This window comes from Marmota marmota, unplaced genomic scaffold, assembly GCF_001458135.2.
Source record: "Marmota marmota marmota unplaced genomic scaffold, marMar, whole genome shotgun sequence".
NCBI classification, from domain to species: Eukaryota; Metazoa; Chordata; class Mammalia; order Rodentia; family Sciuridae; genus Marmota; species Marmota marmota.
Window position 1 is genome coordinate 34,018,349 of NW_025999990.1, and position 18,125 is coordinate 34,036,473.

The 18,125-nt window shown below is 35.8% G+C and overlaps 1 long non-coding RNA gene across 1 annotated transcript; it reads left to right on the forward strand.

The window, feature by feature from the left end:
- The first annotated feature begins 11,379 nt into the window (after positions 1-11,379).
- Positions 11,380-14,708, forward strand: LOC125617742. Its single transcript, XR_007348842.1, has 2 exons — positions 11,380-13,184; positions 14,494-14,708. It is a non-coding gene; the product is annotated as an uncharacterized LOC125617742 (long non-coding RNA).
- The last annotated feature ends 3,417 nt before the right edge of the window (positions 14,709-18,125 follow it).

Below are 18,125 nucleotides of genomic sequence, written 5' to 3' on the forward strand. Positions count from 1 at the left end.
AGGTTTTCACCCTCTAGTGAACAATGAGCAATAAAACTGGCTCCAGGGATGGGGAGTGAAGATAATGGCATAAGCAGCTTGGAGGGCGGGGGATCACCCCAGGGTGTAGACTGGGCAGGGGCCGAGGAGGAGGAGGTGGAGAAGTATAACAGGGTGGAGCTGCAGAGGTCCCAGGACAAGCAGTAACATGTGCTTCCACTCTGGGCTGGGCTGTACTGAGGGCTAGGGAGGCTTCGCTGAGATTAGGCATGCTTGGTTCTTGAAAGGATGGAACGCAGGTTGAGAGAGACAGAAAAAAAATGCAAGTAGGCTAAAACTTGCTTAGCATAGGATGCAGTTCCTAGGGGTAATGCTGTTGAAAACTTAAGAGAAGGTGGAAGTAGGTGGGGCATGGCGGAACGGTGAGAGATACTGGGGAGAAGAGCTTAAAAAAAAAAAAAGAAGTTGGTATCAATTAAATAAAAATTTTGACACACAGGACTCTCTATGACTCAAGATGGTGTGTTAGTGCTCCTAAAGCCAATTAAGAGCTAAATGGAACAATAGCAACCAAAGTGATGTTGCTATTCATGATTTGTACTGGATCCAGGGAATAAGAACAAGAAGTTGTTGCAACAGCAAATTCGAACTTTGGTTTCTGTGGCTGATGATGAGCTTTGGTTGAATTGCAATATTCATAAAGAACTGAAGAAACGTGAAGGGCAATGGTGGGTGGGATTCTCAGTGTGATCTGTTTAGGGAGTTTTCTAAGGAGGTATTTAATCTCCCAAGAAACCACCCAAAGTTATAGTCATCTCCTTATTAAAACCGATAAACTGTATGGAGGCAATGAGGGACAGTCTGTGGGGAAAAAGGATAAATAAATCCCTCTGATCCTTTTAATTTTAATTGATCTTTTACCGGATAGGGCCCCTCACCTGCTAATAAACCCTCAGATCACTAAAAGGATCATCCTCTCAACTGCCCCAAGCAAGCCTGAGATTTCTAGGAGAATTTCACCCAGTGTTCATGGGCAGAACTGGTTGGATGCCACATGCAGCACTTCCCATCCCCAGATAACAACATTATCGCTTTCACTGGGGACAAATGGATCCTAGATGCAGACATCTGGGGAACCCCTCTTTTATTATGGAGGGGTATCCAATTAATGAAACATTATAAAAATCTTTCAAGAGTGAAGATCTGTGGACCACTGTGAACCTAAATCTCGCACATGGGCAGTTCAAGAGAACTCTGTTAATGCACAGTGTCTGTTCTCCAGTGTGCCTGACTTTCCCAGAGCCAAGGCTTTGCCATTGGGCAGAGCTCTGCTGGGCTGTCTCTTTCCTTACAGCGAAGTCGTCTCTGCCTTGCTACACAACCACACATTGATTATTTAACTTTTTTACAAATAATTTAAATTGACTATAAAATGAAAGAGGACTCTCAAAAGTTGCTCGAGGGAATAAATAAATTAGCATCAATGCTTTCATTTAAGAGCTTCTAAAGTACTTTGTTTTTTCCATAGAGAGCCCTTTTAGTATTTAGTAATTACAATGAATAAATATATAATTACATAAAATATGTTCTATCCTAAAATGAAAGGGTTGTTAACCTGCAAGAAGCATGAATCTATGTGTAGGGGAGATCCCTTTCTCCAATCCCATTGTTTGCCTTTGGGTGCAGCATGTATGAGATGGGTCACCAGGAATGGTGGTCTACAGGAGGGACTGATAAGCCACCTTGCAGAAGATCTTACCTGGGAAAAAGAATCAGGAAAACTTGGGGAAGAAATAAATATTGGTTGTAAGACGTGAAGAACCAGTGATGAATATACCTGTTGAGCATCATATAGATTTGTCTCTTGACCCAATATATTTCCAATTCCAATAGAAAAGGAGGTAATGTATGTAAGGCTGAAATTTCACTGAAACCTATAGACATTGATTACTAATACATGATTCCCAATCCCAACAACTCCTTGTAGAACCCACTGCAGCTTCTGCAGTTTGAGGATTCTGGACATGTCCAGTATTCCTGGAGGATACAGAGTTTCATGGTAAAAGATGATGGTAAACCCTGCAAAACTAGCTTATCCTGAGCACTGAATTCCACAGGAAAAATATCAGCAGAGAAAAGAGGAAGAAAACGGAGGGTGCTTAAGTGGGGGCAAGTTCATGAGCATACATGAGACAACTTTGCATTTTTAGAAATCCTGGGGTTCCACATAAATTTCACATATATATCACTTTGAAAAGTAGGGTGCAATTGTCTTCAGTTATCATTTTACTTTGATTTTTTTTTTATATATAGGAAATTGAAACCAGTGCTTAACTACTGAGCCACATTCCCCACAGAATTTTTTATTTTTTTTAAATTTTGAGACAAAGTCCTTCCTAAGTTGCTTTGAACTTGCCATCCTCCTCCCTCAGCCTTCTGAGTTGCTGGGATTATAGGTGTGCCACATCTCGCAGGGCTAGTATGGGCTTTTAATCACCTAGACAGAAAAGTTTCAAGTTCTGTTGCCAAGTCATCATTTTAAAAACCATGTATAAAAAGAGCAATAACAACAAAAATTAAGAAAAAGTTGTGTCATCTTGTCAATCCTCCATCAACCTCCTCACCAAATTAAAAAAAATTTAATAAAATTTAAAAGATAAATGATATTTTTGTTGCATTAATGTAACAAATCACACTAGACTCAAGGCTGAATTTTATTAGCTTTTATTAACACTAATTTTGGCCACATCTAATTTCTTTGACACAATGAACTATAATTATGCTCAAAAAGCGAATTAAGGTCTGTATGTCTTTCAGAATAATACTAGTCGTTAGCTATAAGAGAAAACCAAGGAAATAAAAACAAAAGGCTACTTGTCCTCTTTGAGGACCAGATTGAAAGAATGCGAAATGGTACATAAAGCCAGGAGATAATAACTTAAGGTTTCATAATATATAAAAACTTATGGTTTCATAGCATAGTGTAGAGGGTACAGGGAGGTCAAGGAGATGCTTAACAATCTGCTATTCACAGATTGTGGTTATCAAAGGCCAGACATATTTGTCATTGAAGAAAGAACTCAAGTTTATTGGTTCTTTGTCTAAGATGAATTGTTTTTGGAGTTTGGAATAATATCAGAAATGAAGCAACAATTGCCTGACAACTATAGTAGAATATTTGGAGAATATTCAATGTCAGTATTCTACTCTCAGACTATGAAGAGTTTACTGAAGTTCTCATAACATGTAATAAATGCTAAGACTATGGAAAAAAATCCAGAAGAGAATAATGAAAATAATTATTCATGTCGAATACTAGACTTCAAGCAATAAACTGTGTTTATTTCCTTTATAAGGTTAAAGTCTGAGGGAGGATAGTTATTTTTATGTCTATTCATTTAGTAAATATATATCAATTCTTGATATATGCTAGGTTCAATTTTAAGTGTTTGGGAAGTAAACTAATAGTCCAAAACCCCTGAGTTATTGGAGCTTACAGTCTAGTGAGGGAAGACAGACAAAAACAGTAAAATGATAGCTAAATTGTATGATATGTATTAAAGCGTTAAGTGCTTTGATAAAAATTAAAGTGTGGAAAAGGAATTTAAGAGTGGGATCTGGAACTGAGGTGGTAGAGTGGTAGAGTGCTTGCCTAACACACATGAGGCACCGGGTTCTCTCCTCAGCGCCACATAATAATAAATAAATAAAACAAAGGTATTGTGTCCATCTACATATATGAAAAAAAGAGGGGGGGCCTGCCATGGTTGAACAGGGTGATCAGGATAGTTGATCCCATGATCTTTGAGCACAAACATTGAAGAGTAAAGGGATTATCCGTGCACATATCAGGGGGATGAATATCTCAGCAGGAGGAAACGGCCAATGCAAATATTTTAAAGCAGAAATACCTTAAATAAAGTAGAGAGGAAAGAGATGTCACAAAAGTAAAGGAAAAAGTAGGGCAGATGGATGATGTGGGACCTTTGTAAAGACATCATAAGGAATTTGATTTTTACACTGGATATAATAAAATATTTCTGACTTTTAAACAGAGAGAAACTATGATTCAATGTTCATTTTCAAAGGATTCTTCTTATTGCAACGTGAAAAATCGATACCAGAGAGGTAAAAAAAGATAGCAGTCAGACCACCTAAGAGCCTAAAGAAATAATCCAGGTGAATGATCTTGGTTGCCAGTATCACTATTACAGCCATGGACATGGAAGGAAAGTGACCTGGATAGATTTTGGAAGTTGAGTCAAGAGGATTCACAGACAAGTTGGATATGGGGCATGAACAAAATAGAGGAATTCAGTTGAAACTGTTCAGTTTGATGTGCTGATTATGTTTTTAAGGGGATCATAAGTGCTTTTGGAGTTCAGGAAGGAAGTTTGGGCTGGATGTATGAACATGATAGTGATTGGTGCCTGTGGTTTTTCGACTATAAGACAAGAGAATATAATCAACAAAGTGCAGTGAGAAAGATGAGAGCAATCTTTTGGAATTAAATCTTTTGGAATTACAAAACTGAGAGCTAATGAAAGAGAGGCAGAACCATCAAAAGAATCAACAGGTAAGAGGAGAAAAGTAAGTTTGCTGTACTAAGACATTTCAAAGAAAAGCAGATCAAGCATGATTGAATAAAGCCAATCAATTATATTGAATAATTTCACATGATATGAAAGATGAAAAATCGACCATTAGTTGGATCCTGTTTTTCAGAGATTAGAGAAGAAAAGCTTGACTAGAATGGGTTTAAGAGATTGAAATGGGGCAAGAAGAAATGGTGAAATGGACAGATCTTGCCAGGAGATTTGCTAAAACAGAAAGACCAGAGGGAAATGAGGAGGTAGCTGAGAAGAGAAGAAGGAGTAACAGATTTTTTGATAAAAATTTAAAAATTTTAAGATGAGAGAAGTGGAAGTACATTTATATGTTTGTGGAAATGGTTCAATATAGAGGGACAACAATTGAAAAAAAGATGGGTGTTTTCCTGTCCACTGAGGACTGAATCAGGGGGAATGCATTTCACTCCTATTGAGGGATATTCAAGATAAATATTAGAAAGAGCTTCCTGACCACATAACAGTGAGACCAGAAGATAAAACTATAAGGAGTTATTTGAAGTTGATATACTGACATTTAAAAACATCAGTGTAAATAATAATGTAACAGATGCTCATGGAATATTTCCAGCACTCAGGAGCATGGAGATACAATGATGAATGAAACTGTCTTGGATTTTCAGGAGTTCACCATAGTGGACTGATAGAGAGTAAAGACCTGAGAGTCAGGCTGGCTGGCTTGAATCCTGCTCTATTATAGCTCTTATTAGCTAACGTGACTCTGGGCAGGTTACTTAAACTCTCTCTCTGCCTATGTTTGCACTTCCTTAAAAAGGGGTAATAAGAGTATGTACCTCATACATTAGTTATGAGAATAAATTAGTTAATATAATTATAAAACATATGTAGTAAATGGTATCTAGAGCTATTTATTAGCTATTTGTAGTCCAATGTAATATGTGCTCATTTAATGGAGATAAGACAACCAAGGCTGCATGGAAGAGACTGGTACACTTTGACTTAGGGGTTATGAGGGGTCCCAGAATACATGCCACAGAAACCATATTTAAATAGACCTTGCAGAATCAGAATCATTTAACGGGGTAGAATAAAGCCAGGCAGAGCCTTCATAAGTGAAGTGCTCAGAATTTGAGGATGCAGACTGTGCTTGAGAACAGGGAGAAGAGGAGAGTGAATGCGTTGGCTGGGAGGTGGCCACTGGAGACAGAGTAGCTGAGCCTGGAGTGCTTGCTCTGGAGTTTGGACTTGGTTCTACACACAGAGAGCTGTCACAGTGTTCAAACATGGAGTCAGCTTAGGGAGTAGGAAAACGAGAGTCAACGGGGAATGGCCCCAGATCTCAAGGCTCCATATCTTTACCTCGAAGAGTCACCCTTCTCTTATCTCATTAGCATCACCACCTGCTCCAGCTTCTGTCTTTGCTCAGTTCCCTGGTTGGACTGTTCCATCATTCTCAGTTTCTCACTTTCATCATTCTCTCCTGCCTTTATGTATCTGACCTCTGTGTCCTCTGCTTCACTAGTTCTTATCTTCAGAGTCATCCTGGATGAGTTCTAGAAGCCTTCCTGACCTCTCTGGACAGGCATGGCATGCTGTTCTTTTTTTCTTTTCTCTTGGTATTGGGGATTAAACCCAGGGGTGCTTAACCACTGAGCCATATCCCCAGACCTTTTTATTATTTATTTTGAGACAGGGTTTTGCTAAGCTGCTTAGGGTTTCACTAAATTGCTGAGGCTGGCCTCTAACTTGTAATCCTCCTACCTCAGCCTCCTGAGTTGCTGGAATTACATACAGGGATACATCACCATACTTTTCTGCAGGCTCCCTGAATGCTCTGGAATTCCCCTGCCAGAGTGTGTATCCTATTCCTTACTTTTATTTTTAACTATGAACAAAACAAAACAAACTATGACAACAAAAAAAGCAGCCTTTTAAACTCTGTAAGCTCTCCTACAGTTTTTGGAACACAATATAATGTTATCATAAATGCTGAAAACACATAGATCAGTGAACTAACAAAGTTTAATCCTTTAGAAAATGAATGATCAGATAATTGGGAGAAAGTGATGTTCAGAGTCTACAAAAAACAGTTTAAGGACCCTTTTTCAGTGTTCCTCCCACAAGACAATCCTGGGAAATCACCTATGTTTTCTGGATTCATTGTTGAATATTTTTTTGACATTGGTGAAGTCTTTTTTTTTTTTTTTAAAGTAAATGAGGATTTCAAAGCACATGAAATTAAAGGTTCCAACCAGGATTCAGACTGCATCTTCCTAAGGTCTACATAAATGTGAAACTTTCAACTATAAGAGAAAATCGTGTTTGAACCAGTGGCTACTTCCTGCATGGTCATCAAAGTCATCAAATTCCCTAGGATCCTACTAAGTCACCTGCTCAGCATCCTCGTGCAGGACACTCATGTTCTTTGTGTTGGCTTATGTCTCTGCCCCATCCTGCTCTGCCCACCACAAAACTGTCAGCAGCCACCTTCTCATGAAGCAGCTGGCTCCTTCCATGGACCTGTGGGTATGTCCTTATCATCAGAAGGAACACATCCAGGAGATCTCTACTGTCCATCTCATCTGACTTGCACTGCAGTTAATTGTTTATGCATGTGACCCCACTCACTGCTCTTTGGCATGTGCACCCACATGCACATGTAGGTGCACATGCACACGCGCGTGCGTGCACACACACACACACTCACACTCATCCTGAAATGTTGACATCCTGGAAGAAAGGGGTGAGGTCCACTCACATTCAGGAGCCCTTCACTTAAGTGTTCAAAGAAGAAACCAGTTTTGCAAATACATGGAAAGTGCTATGGAAATGCTTGTGGATTGTTTCCTGAGTAGAGAAAAACCACAGAAAGAGGGGGATTAAAAAAGATTTAAACACAGAGCAATTTGGACATACGGCAGAATATAATTAGGTAGCACCATTCCCACAGCCTTGAATTAGGGGTATTAGAATAGAAAGCTTGTGTGTCTCTCTGTTAAACAAAGAATCTGCTTTAAAAAGGACATGAAGTAAGGGAAGAAAAGAGAATGTGGTTAAGGAAACTAGAAAGATCTACTCTGCTGTTTTAAAGGATCCTGAGTTTCATTTCATCCAGGGTGTAGTGCATGAGGCCTGGGAAGGTGCAAGCCCACAATTACTGTATTCTCTGAGAAATAAAATAGAAACCTACCTACTTTGATTGAGATCTTGGCACAGGCTAACAAAAGTTAAAGAGACCTAGTTTTTTTTTTTTTTTAATTAGTTACCCATGACAGAACAATGATCTTGACATATCATACATTTGAATCAGATGGGGTATAATTTTTCATTTTTCCTAGTGTACAGTTTGCAGAATCACATTGGTCATGCAGTCCTAGTTTTTCTTAACTGGCTAAAATGATAAAGTGGTGGGGGGGATTCTTAGAACATAGGAAGTCAGATAAGTTTTAAATTTTTCCAAACCAGTGTTTATTTGGTAAATAACACTGAGACAATTATGCACCAGAATCGTGTACCTCTTCCAAACTCTTAAAGAATGCAATGGCATAGTTATTTGGTGTTATTATGTTTTAGCTTTGGTCAGAGTGTTCATAATGTGAAAGGAAGTCATTCATTTTCAGGATCGGAAATAAACTCTTGTGACCTTGTAGAAGCAGACAGGTTTTCCAATTTCTATTTGTGTTCTCACCTCTGCACACAAGGTTGATTTCATTTAGCTCTTCTCATTCTCAGTACCATTTATTAAAAACCCTGTATCTGAAATAATGCAACTACAATCCTTCGTTCAGCCTGTCATCAGCTCTATTTTCAAAAATTGTTTATGAACCTTCAAGTGGTGAGCTTTGCCAGTCATCACTGCAAAAACCTCTCCTGAGATGAGTGCATTGTGATTCATCCTCTTGGAAAGAGGTGGTGGGACTTCTTGAATGTAGGTTTGGGGAGGCATATAGACCTTAAAACCTAATAATTTTATTTTTCTATAAAAAGCATTCCACCTTACCCTAGAATATAAATTCAGTTCATGGGCAGGCTTTACTTTTCTTTTTTATAATTTATAAGCACCTAACCTATTTTACTCTCTTAAAGCACAGAGTTCACAGATATGGAAAGCTAAGCCCAGGCCTGTCTGGGAGGCTCAGATACTCATCCTCTGTCGAAGATATTGACTAATCATGAATTTTTGTATACAAAAGGGCCACAAACTATGCAAGAAGTTCTATACCATATTATTGTGAAGATTTTTATTTTTAAATGGGAGAAATAATATTCACCTTCTGAGAAGAAAGAGCTAACTCAAAGACCTGTACATTTAGAATAGCCTGAAAGATGATAATATCCAAAGAAGAATATGTTATTATTTTTTTGAAAGACAGCAGTAGATGGAAAGAGAAATCAGATTTTTTTTTTAAAGAAAACTATTTTATACAGGAAACAATGTTAATTGGGATTTTAAAAACTTGATAGTAAAGATTACCAATTTCAGAATGTAGTTTCTAGAAAAGAATCACAAAGGATCTTGGATCTTCTATGTGAAAGCTGCTTTGTTGACTTAATCAACAAAAAGATGTTCATTTGAAAACACACACACCAAACTGGAACTGCTTATTCAGTGATGCTACTCACCAGAAGAATTATTCTTTGACTCTGTTTTTAGCTGGGTGTGGAGAGATAATTTTCCCCACCGGCTGGAATCTTGGCGAGGAGCCGAAGTGAACACCCATGTGCACACGAAACAATTAGGAAAGATTCATTCTGAATCAGTGGGTTCCCATGCATAGGCTGGGATTTATTAATCTGTCCTGATTGAAATTACTCACAACACAGACTTGGGAGGGATAAGTGAACAGGGTGAAGATAAGTAAATTGGGGTCAACTAAACAAGTAATCTGAGAACATAAGGATAGTAGTAGGAAAAATAATTATTTAATACCTCTCTTTTTAATAATCATTGTTTCAAAAGAATGAGAAAAAATATTAATGTTGTAATATCTGTTGCACAAACATGGCTTTTGGGAAAGGACAGATATGATTCTAGAAAAATTGGAGCAATTCTACACTTAGAGTGTCTAAATCTTTTTTTTCTTAAATAAAGAGATTTGTTTCAGTTTTCTATTGACTGCAAAATAATAATTAATAATAATAATGATAATAATAATAATAATAATAATAATAAACCTCCTTTGATACAATACTTGCTTCGAAGCTAGGGCCAACATAAATTGTTATAGGTAATTGTGTAACACGTACACACCAGCCTTTTCTTTTCAAAGCTGGGAGCAAGATGTCAAATCCAATCCATCAACTTGTCAGTACAACTGCAAATAGCTTTGGAGGAACAAAAGGGACAACCTAAACATTGTTATTTAATTCACAAGGGCAATTAGTTGCAAGAGTTTCCACCTGTAATTCTTGAAGACCTGGAGTATTATTCCAAATAATAACAGCAGAGGTCAATGCTGAAGAGTTGATTCAGTGATAGCAAAATTCAGAGAGTTATTATTATTTTAAATAGCATTTACATGTTTTTTTTGACTTTAAAAATATGTGTGTGAAGATCCTAGAAACAAAACCTCATGGGATCTTTATCTTCTTGAAAAAAGTTTTGTCAATTCAAATTGATTTTCAGAATTTATGTATTTCTCAACTTTATACAAAGCACCGTCTTGAACTTCAGAATTATTTTTATAGTGTTATAAAATAATCTCTGGTGGAAAACTGTGTTCCATATACAAAGCTTAGCAAGTTACTGAATGTTACTTTTAAGAAGTTTTGATTGTGGATTATTAGAAATCATTGTTGACTCTAGATAAAGAGATCTCTGTTCTTGCATCAAAAAATGATCATGTAAATAATTTCAGTTTCATTTTTCTCAGCTGGAAAATATAAGATAGCTACCAATCAACACCCACTCACTCAACAGGAATATTGTATTTATAATGATAATAATTTAGAAGAATTTTGAACTTCTTGGAATATACAATGATTATGTAATGTTATGTTGTCTTAACATTCTACAACATAACAGAGCAGAGTGTTCACCTCAATATTTAGGTATAATTTCTATAATTTTATTATTTGAATAGTATTTTCTTTCAGGCTTCCAAGAACCATCAAATGAATAAAGCTTACCCTTTACTGGAAAGAATATAAAACATTAAATGACATTTTTATATAAATGCCATTTTTTATTAAACCACAATAAAGGATAGAACAGAAATTCAGTAGATTAGACAAAGAGGAATTAATAGAAGGGAGGGAGGATAGGAATGGGAAAGACACTAGAATAAATTTAACATAATTTTCCTATGTGCATGTATGAAAATACATAAGTGAACTCCATCATTGTGCCCACTCACATGAATGGGGTCTTAATTAGAATCAGATATAACCTATGCTTATAAAATTTTATCAAAATGAATTGTACTGTCATGTGTCACTCAGAAGAACAAATAAAATAAAATTTAAAAAAATTCCTTTAGTAAAGCTAGTCAGTTTTTATTCATTATCTTATATTTGCCTACATTTTTACATGGTCATTATAATATTACACAAAACATTTTACATTATAATATTTTTCTTGACTGTGGTTTTGCAATTTAAAAAGTATTGTCATATTCTGCTTTGCTTTATTAGAATGCTTTAAACTGTTTCATTAAAACAATATATTTTAGATTTTTGAACTTTTTCCCCCTTGGTTTTGTTATTATAAGTTTTCCACTAATATTATGATAAGTCTATCATTTTTAAAGTGTTTTCCTAAGGATTATATGGTCTTAGTTTTCTCTGTCTCCCATATATACTGTACCTTATAGAAATAGTATTAAACTGGAAAGTGGTAATTTATTAGTTGTTTCAAGCTCTCCATTAGCATATTAGGAAAAGGATGGATATTGCTGATATTTATGTTATAGAAACCTAGCTTAAGGGCTCAATAAAAATCCACTGAATAAATAAATAAGCAAATTTTCAGAAATAAAACATGATGTGGATTTTTTTCATGATCATTGAAAGACATTGTTTCTGAAAACACTGTAAAATTTATAAAGTCACACACAATGTTCCATTGGGCCAATTCCTTCACAACACAGCCACCAGTATCATTGAGTAGATTTTTGGCACTTTCATGGGTGTCATTTGGCATCTTGAGGTTGTTGTAACAATGAATCTTTGATTATAAGTATATATAAATATCTTCTGAGTATTTCAGGGAACTAATTTTAAAATATATTTACTTAGCCATTGTTTGTTTATTCATTTTATTTTATATTTTCTCAACATGTATTATTTAAACCATGCCATTGAAAGTGGTTTAAAATTTAGCCTAATTTGTATGCAGTTCAATTTAATGTTCCTTTAAATCACTCCAAATTTTTTTTTAAAAAGTTACTACAATTGAAGATCACAATAGAATAGTATATAGTAAATTGCAAAGAATGAGGAATTTTCAACCTCTTGCTGAGTTCCTATGCTTTGGCCACGCTGACCCAGATACTCTGCACATGCAACCTTCACCACTCATGTGTCCATCCACTCTGTCCTTCATCAGCCGCCCTGAACTGCAGGGTGGTAATGGGATGCGCACAGTGCCCAACACGCCCTGCATTTCTATATTCATTCAACATCAGCTAACTCAGAGATCTTTTTCTGATCTCCAGATTACAGAAACTAAAAGCAAATTTCCTTCCCCAAGCAGCTTGGGACCTGCACTATTCCTCTATCTGAAATTGCACTTCTCCTCATATTTTTCCTGGGAAGTGCTATCTGATTTTAAAGACTTGGCTCATTCTATATCATTTCCATAAAAAATTCCCAACTCCTGTAATCTGAATTCATCTCTCCCACTTGTAGTTTGCAGAAACTGTTTCTACCCCTGTTTTGAAGCACATATCTTGGTTTACCTTTGGTTATAGGGTGCTGAGATGGTCCAGAGCCTACTCTGGAATCAGCTTTTCTGGCTTCGAATCCCATTTTAACCTCACTGCTTCTTTGGGCAAGATTCTTTATATTCCTGGGCCTTGGTTTCCTTTTCTATGAAAAGACACAATAATAAAACCTACTCATATGTTTGTTGAAAGGATTAAATGAAATCATATATTTGAAGTGCATACAGTAAACATCAAAGAGTGTAATCTAATGTTAACTTTCTTCATAGTTTGTGAGTTGTTGGGGGAAAAAAAGCTTTGCATTACTGATAATTATAATAGTAAATTGCATGAAGTAATAATGTAATGAATAGCATTTTAATTTGGAACAAGTTTTCTAATGAGTCCTCTTCTGGGTTTGGAAAAATCAAAAGTATTTTGGATAAACTTGCAAAAGAGGAAATGACAGACTGGTTAGAACAAAAATTATTAAGAAAAAATGAAATTACTTCAAAAGATACATATCTTCACACTGCTTTCTTTTGTTCAGAGGCAGCTGCATTTACTCTTTTCTGTTTGGAAGCATACTTTTAAGGCATTCTTCCTAGAGTTTGAAGGAAAGAAAGAAAGAAAAAAAAAACTAGCCTTTTCCTAATCTTCAGTCACAGAAGAAGCTGAATCTGAGCTCCATTGTTTCCTGTCTCCTGCTGGGCATAGGAGCATTCATGTAAATAGAATTCCTTTGACACCACAGGTATGTTTAGAGAGGTAAGGTATGTGGGACTGCATAGGAGAAAATTAACAACTATTATCTACTCATGGTGGAAACTAAGAATTCCCATTACATTCCTGTCCTGGAAGTCCACAGAGGAGAGTCAGTATTCGAATGGAGAGTTGGAAACTAGGTGGAGGCTGAGGATGCCACATCTTTGGTGTGACCAGTCTGTTCAACCCATGGGCAAAAGAGGAGGGAGGTGTTTTGGGGTAGCTCTACCTGGGCTCTCCTTTCTCTATTCACTTTAACAACCAAGTACATGCATACCTTTATTTCGAAGGAGGGATCAGGAAACAAGTAAGCACATTTTAAAAGCGAACCTAAAGTTTTCCAGGTGACTAAATACTGAGTATTTAAATTTGAGTACTGAGTACTCAAATTCTCACCTGCTCACTTTAGCTGAGCACCAGAAATGATCTTGATGCTGTACATGATTTGATTCCCTTATTATTACACCCCATGAGATTGTGATTCTAGCCAGCAAGCTGATTTTCACATCAAGCCTAAATGGGCAACAAAGACATAACTTAATTCCCCATTGAAAGCAGAAATGACACCCTTCACTCAGCACTTACTATTTCCTTTGTCAGACTCTGGTGTCCAGATCTCCTCCACCTGGCAGATCAGTCCTCCCTTCATGGTGAATCTCACTGCTTCTATCTCCATGTTACTTTCCAAATTTGTTTCTTCCTTACCCCTTCAACTAACAAGATTTTTCCCCTTTGTCTTTAGATCATCCAATTCTTGCTTTTTGTTCTCCTGTGTCATTTACCAACAGCATAATCCTAATTATTTTCTTTTGCCCTTGCCCAACTCCTCTGAGACAATTACCAATTACTTATATGAAATATGAACCCTTCTATTGTTTCTTATATTTCAACGTTCATTTCTCTTTTATTTAGGCTCCCTACCTGCCTGTCAATCATGCTTGATTTCTCTTTTTTATACTTTTCTGTCTTCTACTCTGTCACTCATGCTCAAGCCACTCCATATCCAGTTCAATAGAGCCCTCATTCTTTTTCTGAAATCTTCTCTTCTCAAGCCTGTTTAGCAAAATATGGAACAGAGCAGCCTAGTTTTTCTCTTTACATATCCTCATTTCAATCTAGAAAATTCTTGAATAATTGTAGTACTTTGTCTACGATATTAACAGCAGAATTTAGGACAAATATTTTAAAAATTCTTAACTTATTAGTGCCAAATAAGAAAAAAAAAATCAGATGTATCAGATGACTATGTTGGAGGTTTTTTGTTTTTAACTTACAAGTAAACTTTTGTCTCCATTCAGTTTTTGCTGTTGTCATCTGGATGAAATCAGGACTCCATCCACGATTCCAGTCACTCAGAGAGCTTGGGCTATTGCTACTTCTGTGACTTTGGTTCTTGTCTTGGTGCTTTATCCCAATCTTTAAAAAATACCCCAGGAAAGTCCCTGATATCCTCTAGGCTCACAGAGACAGAAACTGAAGAGAAGACAGATGTGAAAAAAGAAAAAAAAAATAAGTGAAAGAAGAACAATGAAAATGCAATAGGAATAGAGATTGAAATTCTGGCTGGAAAAAGTCCAAAGAAAAAATAATGCAGAGATTGCACTTGCTGCCTTCCAGGGTCTTTTTTATTTGCTAATGTGCATGGTCTTCTGAGGGCTAGTTGGGTGAAAGTGGCCATTTGCAAAGGAGCACAGTCTCTTAAACTGTGGCACAAAATGCTTCATTATCTTCCTGGGAAACATTTGATTATGTGGCAATTTAATTTAGATATGCATGATGACCAATAGGCCCTAAAATGAAGATAGGAGATTACTGACAAGCACTCTAGAATTTAGATGCTTATGTGAAATTTTAGATAGAACAATAAAGAAGTGATGGGAAGCAACCAATCAATTATTAGGAATGAGGAAACCCATCTCATCTTAAAGGAAAGATGCTAAGAATCGGAGGAACTCTGTTGACAAATGATGCAATAAAGGATTAAGGTTTGGAATCACTGAGAAAGGGCTGGTTTGCTCTTCAGAGGCTTTGTGAGTGTGGGAGAACTTAGGTGCCATCTGATTGGGAATGGATGGAAAAATCTGTGTACCATGATTCTTACCAATAAACTCCTGTTTCAATTGCTCCTACATGCCCATATTTCCTTGGGTGGAAGGGTTAGTGTCTGATGGGAAATTTAGTCAGGGATGGCAGTGATCTCCATGTTCACAACAAAAACTGTCTTTTCCTATTGAAGTCCTTAATCGGAGAGTAGAGATTAGGAAACTTGCCTTTTAAAAATAGCAGTCACAGCCACACTATCTGTATAGTGTATTCTAATTTCAAAGGTACATTATCACACAGTATTTTACTGGCAGACAAGAAGACTTTATGGGTTTCTGTTTCAATCTAATTGTGCAGTGAATTGAATAAATACTTTAATGCCCACTATTTAAATTAGGATTTATCTTCTGACTTATGGGACCATTCTTAGTTTCCAGAATCATAGTCATTATATTTATCATTTTGTTCTTCATATTTCAAGAAAATTGTAGAAAAAAATGAGTGTTAAAATTATTTTCCTGTTATACTCCTTTTATGTGTGATGTGTCAAAATGCATTCTACAGTTGTGTATAACTAATTAGAACAAATAAAAAAATCTAAAAATTATTTTCCTCTGAAAATGATTCAAAGTGGAAATTGGAAAATTGCAATGTTGTCTGACAGCTCATTCATGTAGCATTTATTAGTAAAAAAATGAATATAAGCAATCAGGGAATTAAATTAGATCTTCACAGAAATCAAGGCCTTGAAATCAAGATTTGTAATGAGTTTACTTACATATTTGTAGGTATAGGCTGTACTTTAGGAGTCTTCAGAATCACATCATTTTTTTTGAGGAACTGTTAGATTGTTTTCATAATTAGTAATAGTTCTTATTGTTGCTTGATGCTTTTACAAGGAAATGTCATAATACTTTACAAATAAGAACTGCTTGCTACAAAGGTTGAGACAGATTTGCTTAGGATGCTGCCACCTTCAGGAAATTTTACCTTGTGATAAGTTTGCATCTATGATATTGGGGAACACATTTCTCTTTAAGGGGTGTTAAAAATTCGCTGTGTTCATGTTATGATTTTTTTTCTTTACCTGGTAACAAAGAGTTGAATAGCACTTTGATATTAAGATTTTCTATTTTGGAAAGTATTTGAAAGGGGTTATGTTACTCCATTAAGAAAAACAAAATTTTCAAAACTAATAAAGACATGATGTGAATTTTAAATACTTTTAAATGTTATACCTGACTTGGAAAATTACATATACCACTGCAAATAGTTTGAGAAATAATTAAATAATTTTCCTGCTTAGAAGGGATTAAATAATAAAGCAGTTTACTTATAATTTCTTGTGCCTTTTAATTATGTGGCTATTAATATAGTTATGCTTAATTCCCTAAGATGTGCTCAAGAAAACTACGCTTTTATTTTGAAAATAATTTTCACTCAATGTTGGGATGAAATATTATGGATTATCTTGAGGGTTGTTTTGAGGTCATGATTCATTACAAATGTAAATCCTTCTAAAAATGGAAATTTAAAGAGTTTTGGAGTTGATAATATGCTCCTCAGAGTTTTTCAATGTTAATCATGCTCTGAAGACTAATATAATAAATAATAATTAAAAAGCAATTTCTGTACTTGTCTATGTATAGTAACCTTTATATTTATGTTTGTATAGAAGTAACATTCTTGCAAAACACACACACCTATATAAAATATATTAGTTTAGTAGATTCTTTTTTTCCACATAAGACACATATTTATTTTAACCATGAAAATTACCCAATAATTTCATAAATTTAGATATTCCATTGCACTTCTCAATTCCGCTCTCTGCTTTTTCCCCCGCTCTATGCTACCCAAGTCACACCAGCTTCTGTAGCTGGACAGTTATAGAAGCTGGTGTGACTTGGGTAGCAATCGTTTCCCTCTGTGAGCCCAAGTGTGTTGCTTTGTGGAATTGTAAAAGTGCTCTTCCATGAAGTTTTTGTGATGTTCACGTGAAAAATCACACATACAAGTGATTGTTATCTAAGGTCAATGTTGCTAAGCATATAAAAACAAAACTGATTTGTTGAATTATGTCAAGGTTTTTATTCCAGTTATTAGAATCTCTTTTACTAGAGTCTAAACTCTACATCACATCGCTCTTTGCCTGGTTTGAATATTTATTCCATTGCAATTGAAATACTTAAGCTTGATTGCTACATAACAATTTACCTCTGTACTGAAGTGATGATCAAGAAGGAAATGCAAAATACTGATTTAAATTTGAGAAAATAATAACTATGTCAATTTTGGTAGAGGTTACATGAAATACAGAATGTGAAATCTTTAACCTACTCTCCAGTCAGTACATGGGAAACTTAAAACAAGTTGTCTACTGTTATCTACATTCATTTGGTAGGAAAGTAAATTGGTAATCTTGTTTGTACATAGTTTACAGCGAATCTTCAAACTTTACTTGGTTATATTTATTTAAGGCTTGTTTCTACTACATTTGGTCAGTTGTCCTTTGTGTTAAGACTCTTTAAAGACAGAAAACATGTGCATGAGTGTGCATATACACACACACACACACACACCTCTTCTAGTGTGCAGAAGTAGTTCAGTTTTTGTTAAAACAATCTAAATGTTCTCATTTAGTTCTTTACTCACAAGAGAACCTTCTTTTTTATAAGCATGTCAAATAAGCAAAACAAGCATGAGTTACTTTAGTTAAACATTAAGTGGAGTACAAGGGACCAGTCCCTGATAAGGGAAGAATGTGGATCTGTTTCTCAGAGTGAGAAATGTTAAGGAGGTGCAGTTTGCTTTGTAAATAGCAACCGTGATGAGACACAGAAAACAGAGAGGTATGCTAAAACACAATGATAGACACCATTTGCTT